Raw genomic sequence first — 13,259 nt, 5'->3', positions numbered from 1 at the left:
AGGGTGGGTATCCTGTACCTTAAAAAGTTGACGTAATAGAGGGAAAACTGGGATCATTTTTGGATTCAGATGCCAAAAGTTAGTCAAAAACAAGTGTCAGAACTCAACGAAAATTGTGTTCCCAATGTTATTCTTGGTCACGGCTCACATAAACCACTTCTTTCAACTTAATATTCCTAGGAAAAATACAATAATTTTAATTGCAATATATTATAATTTGTATTATAAAACCATAAATCAAAGTCAACAATTTCTGCAAAACAATGTTTTCTGTTGTTTCAAAGCGAATTGAGATAATATCTGTGATGTATAGTTGATGAATTATGATTTAATTTGATTCATATATGTGTTAGAAGTTATAATATAAACCTAACTATGACAAAACTTATGAAAGAAACAAGATGCCAAATACTACACATTATATGATTTTATTTCTATGAGATGTTCAGAATAGACAAATTTAAAGAAACAAAAATCAGATCAGCATTTAACTCCAGAATTGGGTTCACACAGACAAAATAGAATTGTTTAGGGTGATGGAAATGTTTTAAAAGTGGGCCACATTTGTTGTAAAACTATAAATTTATTGTTATAAGTAACTAAAATTTATTGAATTGAAAACAGCTATATGTGAATGTTATGATGTGTAAATTATTCCTCAATAAGGCTATTGAAATTATCAGAAAGTAAAAGTTAGAGAAAATAAGTTTCCTCACATAAATTTATTTTTGTAATGGTTGACAGTAGACTGTAGTTACATATGTCTCATCTATGCTTCTGGACACTATTATATATCTTGATAGAATTATGCCTAAAAAAGGAATTATGAGACTGAATTTTATATGGCAGATACTAATTATTTCTGGAAAGATTAACATAAAAACTCATCTATGAATTTTTCAGTAACTTTATTTTGCATATGGCATACTTAAAGGAGAAAAAATGTATTTGGCAATATATTTTAAATAATTACTTTATGAAATGATCACTTGCCAAAGTTCTTAAAAACATATAAAAGAGATGATGGCTCTTGGCAGATTTCCTGGTAACTTATTTGCAGAATTCTAAGATATACCATTAATTCCAGGTTCAGAAGCTCTTATTACTGGTTTATATACTAACTCTCAGCTATGCTAATAAAGAGTTTACTGTTAACATAATTTAGGGATTTGCATTTGCATTACTTATTCATTATCACTTCTTTTTGATTCAGGTTTTACATTGTTTTATGTAGTATGCTTCAGCAAATATTAAGTGACAAGAATGAATTGAAAAAAATTGATAGGAAGTTTGATAACAAAATTTTAATATTTCCGATAGAAGAAAGGTGATAAACACAGCATTTTATTTTATTTTCCTCCTGAAGACAGAGAAAGGAACATATTTCCCAGTCTAACCGTATCTAGTTCTAGCTAATATAATGTAAGAAAAAGTGACATAAACCATCTCCAAGCCTGGGTTATAAATATATTCCTTATTGAATCCTGCCTCACCCTTTCCTTTTCTGATGTAATCTTAGATGGGAATGTAAAGGATGGTGATAATCCATGAGTAAAGAAACTAGATTTCTTAATAATTTCATGGAGAAGACCACCACTACCATGACTTTCAATCCCCTTGGACTGTGAAGTGATTAGCAGTAAAATATTTCAATAATAAATTATGCCATTGAGATTGGTGAGGCAGATTTTCTATTAGCTTGTTGCAGAATTCTAATATAGCATTAGTCCCAATATAAAATAAAATATTACATTGGAAATAACTAAACATGGCCATATTTTAGCTAATACTCTTACTATTTATTAGAGCTTTGAAATTGCATATGGGAATGCTAAATATTGCACAAATGGATGTACACATTGGAATTTGATTTAAGAGTGCTGAGGACTTGTTACGTGCTAGATACTGTACTAAATATTTTATGTGCATTAATTTATAAAATTTTATCAGCAAACAATGAGTTTGTTGCTGTTATTAACATTTAACAGATGAGAAAACTAAGGCAGAGTAAACTTTCATAAGATGTTAGAATATATTTCTAGAAAGCAGAAGAGCTGAGGCTTAAACAGAGGTATTCTGACTTGAAAAAATAAGATCTTAACTACTAGAAAAAAACAGCCAAGATACAAGTATATACATGAAACTGGTTTTAAGTATTGTATCATCTTATAATTTAGCATATCTCTTTACCTTATCATCATTAATGTATACAGATTCATCCATAATTTTTCTGGTAAAAATGAAAGTATGACTAACAATGGCAATAATGATCATTAAAAAATAATAGTAAGAGCAAAAGATATTTGAAAATGTCATGTCAACAATTTTAAGTGTTCTAGGAGTTAATATTCACCCAATAGTATTTATGAGGTTAGCACTATAGGCAAGTCTGGATTTGGAGATGAGGAAGCGGAGACAGCATGAGGCATGGCAGCTCGTTGCACAGCAATATGGAGCCACGCTTCTAACCCAGAAGATGTTACCCCATACTTTATTCTCTTAATCATTACAATTTCTCTCTTTTAGGTTTTATTCAGGATCCTTCGCCATCAAACAGGAAACACAACCACGATTAAAATGACAATCATGCGAACAAAATTTCTTTTTGGAAGGGAATTATATCTGTGTCATAGATACAAATTGACACCTGTGTTTTATACTTACATCATGAAACTAAGACAAAATGAGGAAAACAGACTTCTTTAAATAGCATTCAGAGTTCCTTTATTAATCAAAGTTATATTCTGTGTAAATGGTGAAGATGGCCACTAAAACCCTTAATCATGAAGAAAAGTAACACCTTGAGATTTTATATGCTGCTTATCTTTAAAACATTCTGTTTTAAATTGGGAATTAGAGTTGTAGGTTTTGCTCGTGCCTTGCTGACTGTAAAGCAATTTCCTGACATGCAGCTCAGACAGCTTGCTGCACATTCCCATCTGAGGACTGCAGGACTTCTCAGTCCCTAAGTATGTTCCCGCTGCCTTAATTCAATGCTGAAATAGCAGTTCTAAAACATTTAAACATGTTTTCTGGGAATCATAATTCTACAAGCCACTCTCAGTCACTTATCAATTAAATTATTAATAAATATATTATATTATTTATAAAGTAAAGCCAGATCTTTACAGTATAATGGACAGAATTTATTAGTTCTTTTATCATAGTCTGTCATAGATATTCTTTCACAATGTCTACTAACATTAGATGCTCCCAAAACAGTAATACTTATTTGCTTACATAGAGCTTATATACAGCAAGTCACTTTTAATAGAGCCAGAAAATATCAGAGGTATGAATAGACTGGTAAGACTGGAACACTGAGATTAAACATCACAGCAGGCAGCTCAAGGAGGTGGAAAGACAAGAGAGGATACTGACTGTTACCACAGTTCTCTAGGTGGGGAATAATATCAAAATTTAAGATAACTGGAGGATTATAAATGAATATGATAATAAACCACATTTATATTCAACTTTTGTGTAAGAGTGACCTTTATGGGGCCTTTCTAATGTATTTTTGAAATGTAAATACTATTTTAAAAAGACAAACTAAATTAAGAATTTTTATATGACCTTTACCAAAAATTCAAAGAACAAGTACATCCAATCCAGCACAAAGAAAAAAAACTCCATAACTCATTTTGTCAGGCTAGTGAGACCTTGGTAACAACCTGATATGTGAGATAAAAAAAATCATAGGCCAATCTCAACAGTAAACAGAGATAAATTCCTAATACAAAGCTTTAAAAAATATCTCACATACTAGAAATAAAATGTGACTTGGAAAAGATAGCTACCCAAACATTAACTGAACTCATAAAAATACTAAGAAGTATCACTTTAGTCAGTAACAAAAAGTTTGATTCTAGATTTTCTATTTACCATTGCTATTTAAAGCATCAGCTACACACATGTAATTTTAAGCACCAGCAAAGAAAACAAATCCAAACCAAGACATGATTTATAAATGCAACAAAAAAATTAAATACCTTAAATAAATATAAACTATGTTCATAGTCTAATGAAGAAAATCTTAAAAATGTTTTTGAAAGATTAAAAAGCAAATATTTATAAAGAAAAATACAACACAAAAATGTTACTATTCCCTAAATTCATCAATAGACACAATGCAATTTCAAGCTCATAAATAAGATTTTTACAGGCTGATTCTATAATTTATAGGAATGTCCAAAAGTCAAAAATAGCCAAGACATTCTGGAAAGAACAAGGAAGAGAAATTTGTTATAATTGCTTATGTTATTTATGAAACTATGGTGTTTAAAATAGCATGCTATTGTGCAGGGATAGAAAATTAAGTGAATGAATAGAACAGAGATCCAAGAAAATGACTAAAAAAAAATCTCTGAAAACTTAATTAGTAAAATAGGTGGCATTTCAGATCAGCGAGAAGATGTTAGAGTACAAAGATCAGTTGCTGGGGAAAATGGTTACCCATGTGCTCACAAAAGTAAATTTGATCTCTTCCTGGAACCTTATATTAATTTATTTTTAGAATAATTATAGACCTACCCTACTTAATTGTGGTTAGAAGATAATTTCTAAACAAGACATAAAATCAAACCACAAACTGTAAAGCAGAAGATTGATATGTTCAACTACATTATACTGAAAATAGTATAAGTGCCAGAGATATATTTATAATTCTCAACTGATAAGATTTGTACTTTTAATATAAAATGATTGCTATCAAATAATAAAAATAGATTTAGTAGGAAAATGAAAAATATGAACTATCATTTTACAGAAGTGTAGTTTAATAAGTTCGTATGATAAAAATACTCTATCTCACTAGAAATTGAGACATGCAAAATAACACCATAATATACATTTTTAAACCCATTGGGTTGGTAGAGAAAACATAAAGGTAATACTAAATATTAATTAAAATGTGATCTTTCACTACTAGTTATAGTTTAAACAAGTAAAAGTATGGGGAAAAACAATTTTCTTTACTAAATGTATTTTAAAATTCATATATCCAATGACCTAAGAGTTTCAATAATAGTATATACTATGGAAAAACCTTTCATAAACAATACAGTAGATATATGCAAGATTACTCCTAACAACATTATTGGTAATAAAAATAGATCTGGACACAACCCAAATCTCCATCAACAATAAGTGGTAACATAAGTTGCTTCTTATATACTCAAACAAATCTCAGATAGTAGTGGAAATTAAGGAACAAAATGAACCTTGAAATATCAGTATGGAACAAACAAATGATAAAAATCTACTTACACTATAATTTCCTCTCTCTCTCTCTCTTCCCCAGCCCCACTGCGGGGTAGCTCCAGACCTGGCCTCTTCCACTGCCCATGATGAAGTCTGGCCAGGGGGCCCTTGGCCATAGGGAATGTGCATTGTTTTGGGAATGGAGTGTAACTCCCTCCTTGTCTCTTTTAGGAAGCTTCTGGTCCTGTGACCGCTTCTTGACCTTTCTTTCTGCATGTACACACTAAGGTAATGTAGTTTATAGAGTTATCACAGGACATGTGCCTCCTTGTCTGAGGACCCCTATGGGCCTCAGGCTGGAGGAGGTGTGGTCCTGCCTGCCAATGCACATGGTCAGAGCTCCCAGTAGTGTGAGTAATAAAGACAATGTCTACTCCATCAAGTCCCCCTTGTGGATTTTTTGGCTTATCCAAATGAGCAGTTGAAATTCCTTGGCTTGACCTCCTGCCTTACAATCCCTGTGGGAAAATATAATGAATAATTTCTACATTAATATATATGTGGAATATCAGCTAGGAACTGTGTTGAACTCCTACTAACAAAGACCTTAGTATTTAAGATTTTGTTTTTCAAACAAAAGAAGCCTAGAGGTGAATAATCCAGGGAATTCATGGAGGTCCCACTAATTTTTTTTAATACTGTTCTTTACTTAGAATGCCCCTGTATTAAAGTTAAAAAGCTGATGGTTGAAGCTCAGACATCAAGAATTCATTCTTAATAGTAATATAGAGAACAGGAAGAAAAAATGACAAATAGACTTTTGCTGAGAGATCCAGTCATTGGCTTTCATCTCACAGGTCACCGTTATCTTCAAAGGAAACTAGAAAATATAGTATGTCAGCTGAGTATATTGCCACTTCAATAAAATCAGAGCTGTGTACCAAGTGGGAAGGAGGAAAAGGATATGAAATAAGAAACCAGGAGTTTTTTTGCTCACAGAGTAAAATGGCAAGGAAAAGCAAAAAGGAAATAACACAAAAATGAAAGTTATTTTTGGAGGCTAGGAAAAAAAGGGCTTTAGACTTGAAGCACATAATGGTTTCACAAATACATGGGTGTTGTTTTATATCTAAAGCTTGGTGGTGGGTACATGGGTGTTCATTTTTACACTGCACAAATGTTACCTATATCCTCCTCTACTCTTACAAATGATTTTTTAAAATGAAACAAATAAAAAAATTTTCCAATTAGTCTTTGACTTTCACTGTGAGGAAAGTAAAATTATGAAATTCCTTTTTCTAGTGGTTCTTGAAAATAGAGCTATACTTTCACTATGACTTTGGCTACTTTCCAACAATAGAGCCTACGTAAGTATGCCAACATGGCACACTTAAATTGCTTAGATGGGACACTGATGTTTTCAGGCTTTAGATGTGTACTTAATATTTCTTATGTTAAAAATTCATTTTTATTAGTAAATAATCTATTTTAGAAGCAAACAAAAAGGCAGTATAAATAGTTCAAAGTCACAAAACTATTTTGTGTAGTTTCAGCAAAATTCTAACAAACAACTTTATATTATTGACTGCAAGCTCTGCATTTATTCAGTGGGCAGAGAAGATGTCAGTGAGAAAGCATATATTCTGTGCTAGGCAATGTATTTGGTATTTAGCATTCAAAGTATTTGCTTTCTGGATTATTATATCTCATGCAACAGGTCTCAGGACAAATTCTACAATATCACAAAGTTTGGATTGAAAGCTCTCAAAAGAAGAGATCTTTTGGGTTTGCACCCCCCACCTCCCCCACCTCCCCACCCTTACCCACTGCCTTTACTCACAGAGGGGCAAGCTGGAGCCAGGGCACCCTGTTTGGTATGTGGTCTGATTATGGATTCCCTGGGGGACCTTGTCTCTCTTTATGGTTCTATCTTCCTACAGGACAAGTATGATAAAGCATATTGTCAGAGGAAGGAATAGTAGACTCAGACCCAGGAAATCTGGATTTGAGTGTCTTACGTTTAGCGAACTGTGTGGGAAAATCTACTGTCCAGTGCATGTGGGTCATAAGATCTATATTACTAAGTTTAAAACCTTGCATTATATCTAAGAACTGAGCCCAGAGATTTAAATTAATATATTTAAATTCATGTATGTAGTGAGTCTCACAATTACAGCTATAATTTGAAAGCACATAGTGCTATTTTATCATACTATATTGCTTCCTAATTGAATATGATGGCAACAAGCACAGAGCTCCATCCAATTCTATTTACCCTATACTATTTTTATTTTCTTCCACAATTCAAGTATTTATTTTTGGACAGACTCTGGAAACAATAAAAGATGGCATTTGAAGAAAAGAAACAAGTAAGAGAAACTGTAGCAACTTTAATCTATATACTTTGAACTCTCTTTGAACTAAGGTAAGTAGCAAAGGTATAAATTTAACTGAATCTTTCCTTGTATAACATAAAGGCACTATCAATTTTCTTGCTCAGCTGGCCACCATTATCTGTAGAGTAATTCTACCTATGAGTTATAGGTAGGTGTTAGAAAACCAGAGTATCACTGTTGTTCCCATTTGTAGTAGAGGCAAATAGAGGCTTGGATATCAGCAGCTGATGATTTTGTGTTCAAATAAAGTATCTCTGTCTATAAAATATCCTTTATTTTATTCTTAAAACATTTTTCTCTCTCTCTCTCTCTATTTCTCTCATTGGGGTCAGAATCACCTAGAGAAAATATTCTGGAAGTTTTTCATTTATTCTTCTATATAGTAACAACATGATTTTAAATTTCAATCATTTAAAAAAATTTATTCAATGAATATTTGTTAAACATAATTATATATGCCCGATGCAATGCTTGTTTGGAATGCACCAATGAGTTAGAGTGATTGTCTTTGTGCCCGTAGTGATTACGTCCTACTGAGGAATGGTGTTAGCTGAGGTACTAAGATAATAATATTGAATATATTGACAGAGCAGTCACAGGTAATAAGAGTAATTAAATGGTTAGTTGTTGTTGGAGAAAGTGTGAAATTTGTGAAAACTGGAGGTAAATTGATAATTATTTATTGCCCAAACATTTTATTTTGGAAAAATTAAAATAATTCAGGCTTCTGTATCCTGATAATTATTTCAGTTATTCCACTTTGTAGATACATTAATTATCTATTGCTGTGAAACAAATTAACTAAAACATGGCAGCATAAAACAAAAAGGAACATTATTTACAGTTGCTAAATTTGTATGGGAAACTTAGCAGCACAAACTAACAATTAATGTTTATAAATTTACAGTTTCTATGAGTAAGGGATCCTGAAAGAGTTTGGTTGGGCAGTTAGGGCCCAATGTCTCTCATAAAGTTCCAGCTGATATGGCTGCAGAGACTGCAGTCATCTAAAAGCTTGACAGTGGCTGCAGGATTTACTTCCAAGGGGCTGCTGTTGAGAAACCTGAATCTTGCCACACAGACTTCTCAAAGGGCTGCTCATGCGTCTTCAGGACATGGCTGCTGGCGTTCCTTGGGGTAAGTGATCCATGAGAGAGAGCAAGGCAACCACCATACCTTTTATAACCCAGCCTCGTTAGACACCAGCACTTCTGTGGAAAACTTTTGGTTACACAGTCTTCTTTAAAGTGAGAGGGTGACACCAGCCTGGTGCCTGGAGTAAGGGAGGGGACACAGGAAATGCTCAGGGCCTTGGGGGTGAATTGGCCCTGCTAGCATATTGCATGAGGACAGATTTCCCTGTCCCGGGGTAGAGACGTGACAGGTGGAAGCCCTGGACGGAGCATGTGCTAAGCTAGTGAACTGTTTGGACAAAGAAAAAAAGCGCTCCTACTCCCTTCCAGTGCATGGCAGAGGAGGCGGTGCTGTGCTAGAGTAAGACCTGCCAGCCTAGCCAAGGGAAAGAACAGGATTGGTTGGGGCTGCTGGGTGATTCCAGAGCACACGAGCGTTTAGGCTGAAAGATTTAAATTCAGGGAAAGAAGAAACAAGCTGACTCTGTCAGGGCCGGCGTGTGCCGAGGAGACCAAGTGGTGCGTGCTGGGCTGCACCCCAGCGGCGACCCACAGGATGCCACGGCCTCTCCCACCACTGCACAGACGGTGCCAAACCACTGCTCTTTTTCTGAGATCCAACTCAAGGGTATACGGGCTGGACCCTCAGGTCCTGGAAGCCGTGTGGCTGGGGGCAGGTGCCCACCGTGGCTGCCATGACAAAACCCCAGCAGAGTCAGCTGTTGCCCCAGGCCCCTGGATGGGAAGCAGCCATGGCTTGGTGATGGCGGTGCCAGCCGCTCACGCAGACCCCAGGGAGGGAGCCAGAGAGCCAGCTACTTAGCAGCCTTGGGCTCAAAAGGACGAAAAGGACGGGGTAGGATTTCTGGGCATGGTTTTGGGTTTCAGTCTTTTTGGGAACCAATGGGTTTCGTCTGTGTTTTACAGAGAAGAGTTGGCCTGGAGTCAGGGACTTCCAATTCCGCCAAATAGTGCAACATTTTATTCAAGACCTCTTTCCTTCCCAACCAACCTTTGTCTTCCATCTATGCCTCGGTTCCATATTGACTGGCCAAACCCAACTTTTGTTAGGCAACAGCGGGACTGCATTAGAGGTGGATACCATACGGTGAAAATCATTGGGGTTCAACTTGAAGGCTGTTTTATCATATGCAAGATAATTTCATTTACTCTTCTTTTGAAATAGTTTTCCATTTATAATGTCTTAATTAGAATGAGTGGTGATCAGACTCAGCATATTTTTAAATCTGTGTAACAGAAGCAATTTTGTCAGTAATTAGGTAAGTTCTTCCAAAGCCCTAAGGCAAGCCCTCAGAACTAAACACCTGTTACATTCTTTTATTCATTATGTGATCTAATATATGAAAAGTCTGCACCTTTTTTGGAAAGTCATAGATTGTCTTTTGTTCACAAAGTTAGTATGGTTTCATGAGATGCTTCTTAAGTTAAAAGAAATATTTATTATCTAGAGATTGCTTTCCTCTGTCTCTTTATTTTACACATGAGGTTACTAATATCCAGAATGTTTGAGTAACTAAGGTTTGCAAAATTTGGAAGCAAATTTGGGTATCGTGAATCTTAATTCTTTGTCTTCTTCTTTAAAAAAAACTTGCTAGCTGTTGAATAATTTTCAATAATTTTATGCTAGAATAAGAAAGCATTCATAAATTTAGCATTAGAGATTTACAAATTTGTTATAATAGAACACTTCACAATGCCAGCAGTTACAAACATTTCCCCCGTGTCATTTCTTTTGTTCATTATGCTGGAGTTGCAGATCAACATTTAAAGATTGAAAACAATGAAGTGGGACTTCCCTTGAAGAGTAAACAAAACAGTGAAAATGTATGGGCAAATAGCAATTTTAGAAATGAGTTGATTTCAAAGTTCTTAAAAAAATTAGAAATCTTTCTGTATGATTGATCCATGTGTTGTTTCATATGCTATACTGAGCAAATAACAAATGGAATCATTACATTTATAAACATATACATATGTTTTTTTCAACCCTTAATATCTCCTTAGCATATCTGTGTTTGCAAATATATTTCATTCCCTTTCAAATAAAAATGATTTTTCCCTTCCCAAACAAGCTCATGGTGTTAGAAGCAGCATGCCTGAGGATTGAATCACTTCAGGCAGTGTAAAGCAACTGTAACATAAAATTAACTTATTAGTAAACAAAGACAATGCAGGTAGACCAGTGAATCATCAACTATTAAAATATATTATTTGCTTGGTGTATTGATATTTGGCATGACATTTTTTGATTCTTAACATCTCTCTGTTCTCAGCATATTACTCTTTATTTAAAATTTTTTTAGGCTGATATACTGTTAAAATTAGTATTTCTAAAGTGGTTTCTACATAATTGAAACAAAAATCCCTCTTTCTAGAGAATTAAATAGGACAATTATATATATAAAATATTTCAAAATAAAATATTGTAAGCCATTACTAAGTTATTATTTTAGTTCAATCAGTAATATGAAAGAGTTTAAAATGAAAAAATATTCTGTAATAGAAATATACATATGATGTTTATGTTTTATGTGTATATACATATGTTTAATTATCTTCTGAATATTTAAATCACAGTAACGGTCACATAATGTCTGTTGTTCATCTAATATTATCAATATTATTATAACTTATGTTTCAAATAATAAACATCTAATTTAAATCATTAGTAGTTTAGAAATAATGTAATATTAAATCTATCTGCCTAATGATGTACTGGCTCACTCTACAATCAATTCACAACTCTCTACACTAATCTCTTATGGTTCCTACAAAGATACTTACATTTCCTAAGCTATTCATAGTTGATTTTTCCTCACATCTTTGTAACTCTGCTCCAAAATATGTTTCATCTAAAAGAAATTTTATAGGAATAAAAACAACTGCTTTGAAATTCAGTTTAGATATTTTCACACTACAATTTCATAAATAAAAATGTGTACCATTGGGTATTTAGTAATTCCCTGATACTTTCATCATGTATTCATTTCAGTTAGGAAATAATTACAAATTAAAACAAGCTATGATGCGAAAACAACCAAGAAGCAATTTCCTGAGCTTAAGTCAAATATCATTAGTTACATAATTTTACAATATAAAATTATATTTAGCAACATTTAATAAGATTCCTATTCTAGAACAAATTATATGCTAGTATAACTGTAAATCAGCTTTTGCATAAGAGTATAAACAATATTTGTCATAAATGAGTTATGTGTATTGAAATGGTTGGCTCTTACCAAACTATTTTTTCTTCAAAATGATTAAATGGCATGTTTACAAAATAATTACAAATATAGTTTAAAGTTATTTTTCAATTAACTAGGTATCCTAAGGATAATGAAATGTCAATATGTTTTTTTCAAAAATGTAACCTAAATTTTACTCTATTTCCTATTACAATAGTCGTCGTCGTCGTCGTCGTCAGCAGCCGTCCGTCTCGAGAGACGATGGTGTAGCTTCTTAAGAGTCTATCTGCACCGCCGAGAATGGCTGTGCAGTCCGACTCGGGAGTGACACGGTATCTGTCTCCTCCCGTGTTGAATCGACATCTTGTGATGATGCTGGAGTGTCCTCTCCAGTGAAGCTGAAGCTACAGAGCCTGGGCAGGGTGATATGGAGGGTCTGCTGTTGCCCATGCAGCAGAACCCCCCTCTCTTTGCAGCTGAAGGATCCAAGGGAAAGACGGAGTCAATACAGCTTGGCTTCAGGTGCGCCGCAGGAGTTGCCGGTGTTGACTACAACGTCAAACCGCCTTAGGGACTCCGGCTCCGGATTTTCTGTCGGGGTTTACTCCCTTAGCCTTTCCCCTGAAGAGGTATGCCGCAAGGCAGCGGAGGTTTTTTGGAATCAGAGTTTTCCTTCTCTGATGTGCCCTGACTGGAAGATCGAACCAGCGACACTTAGCTCGCAGGCCGACGCTCAATCCACTGAGCCAAACCAGCCAGGGTTTTATTATTACAATAGTATTCAACACTTATTCTTAGGATCATTTTTGAAGAAATATGAAAACTCTAAATCTATTTTGACAATTTAAAAAACATTGCACATTTTAAAATTTGATTTCACCTAAAATCAGGCAAAATTCAAAATTGTAAATATTTTGAACAAGGAACATAATGATTCTTTCATAAAATGGAAGAAGAAATTTTAAAAAAAAGCAGAATAGAAAATGGTATAATTTCAAATAGGCATATTACCATACAGCCACATGGTGTTCTGCTGCCCACTGCCCATAAATTCAGGAGGCAGAGGTTTGGTCAAAAAAGAAAAGAGTTTTTTATGTAAAGGCTATACAATTTTAGAAGAATAATAGGCTTCTGCCTTTTTGCCCATTCCCTTTAAAACACTCAAGGGCAAATAATCCTTTTACCCTCTGCCAGAGCAGTTCAAGGCTATGCTTGGGGTCCCTCCTCCTATTTAAGAATACTGTCCTTTGGGAGATACAGGTGGCTTAGCGGGTTCTTGGGCAGAGTGCGGCTCCAGGTGTCTTTGGAGTTTGTGTGCA

This window comes from Furipterus horrens, unplaced genomic scaffold (assembly GCF_987537825.1).
Source record: "Furipterus horrens unplaced genomic scaffold, mFurHor1.1.pri manual_scaffold_3, whole genome shotgun sequence".
Classification (NCBI taxonomy): domain Eukaryota; kingdom Metazoa; phylum Chordata; class Mammalia; order Chiroptera; family Furipteridae; genus Furipterus; species Furipterus horrens.
This window is presented reverse-complemented; position numbering follows the sequence as displayed.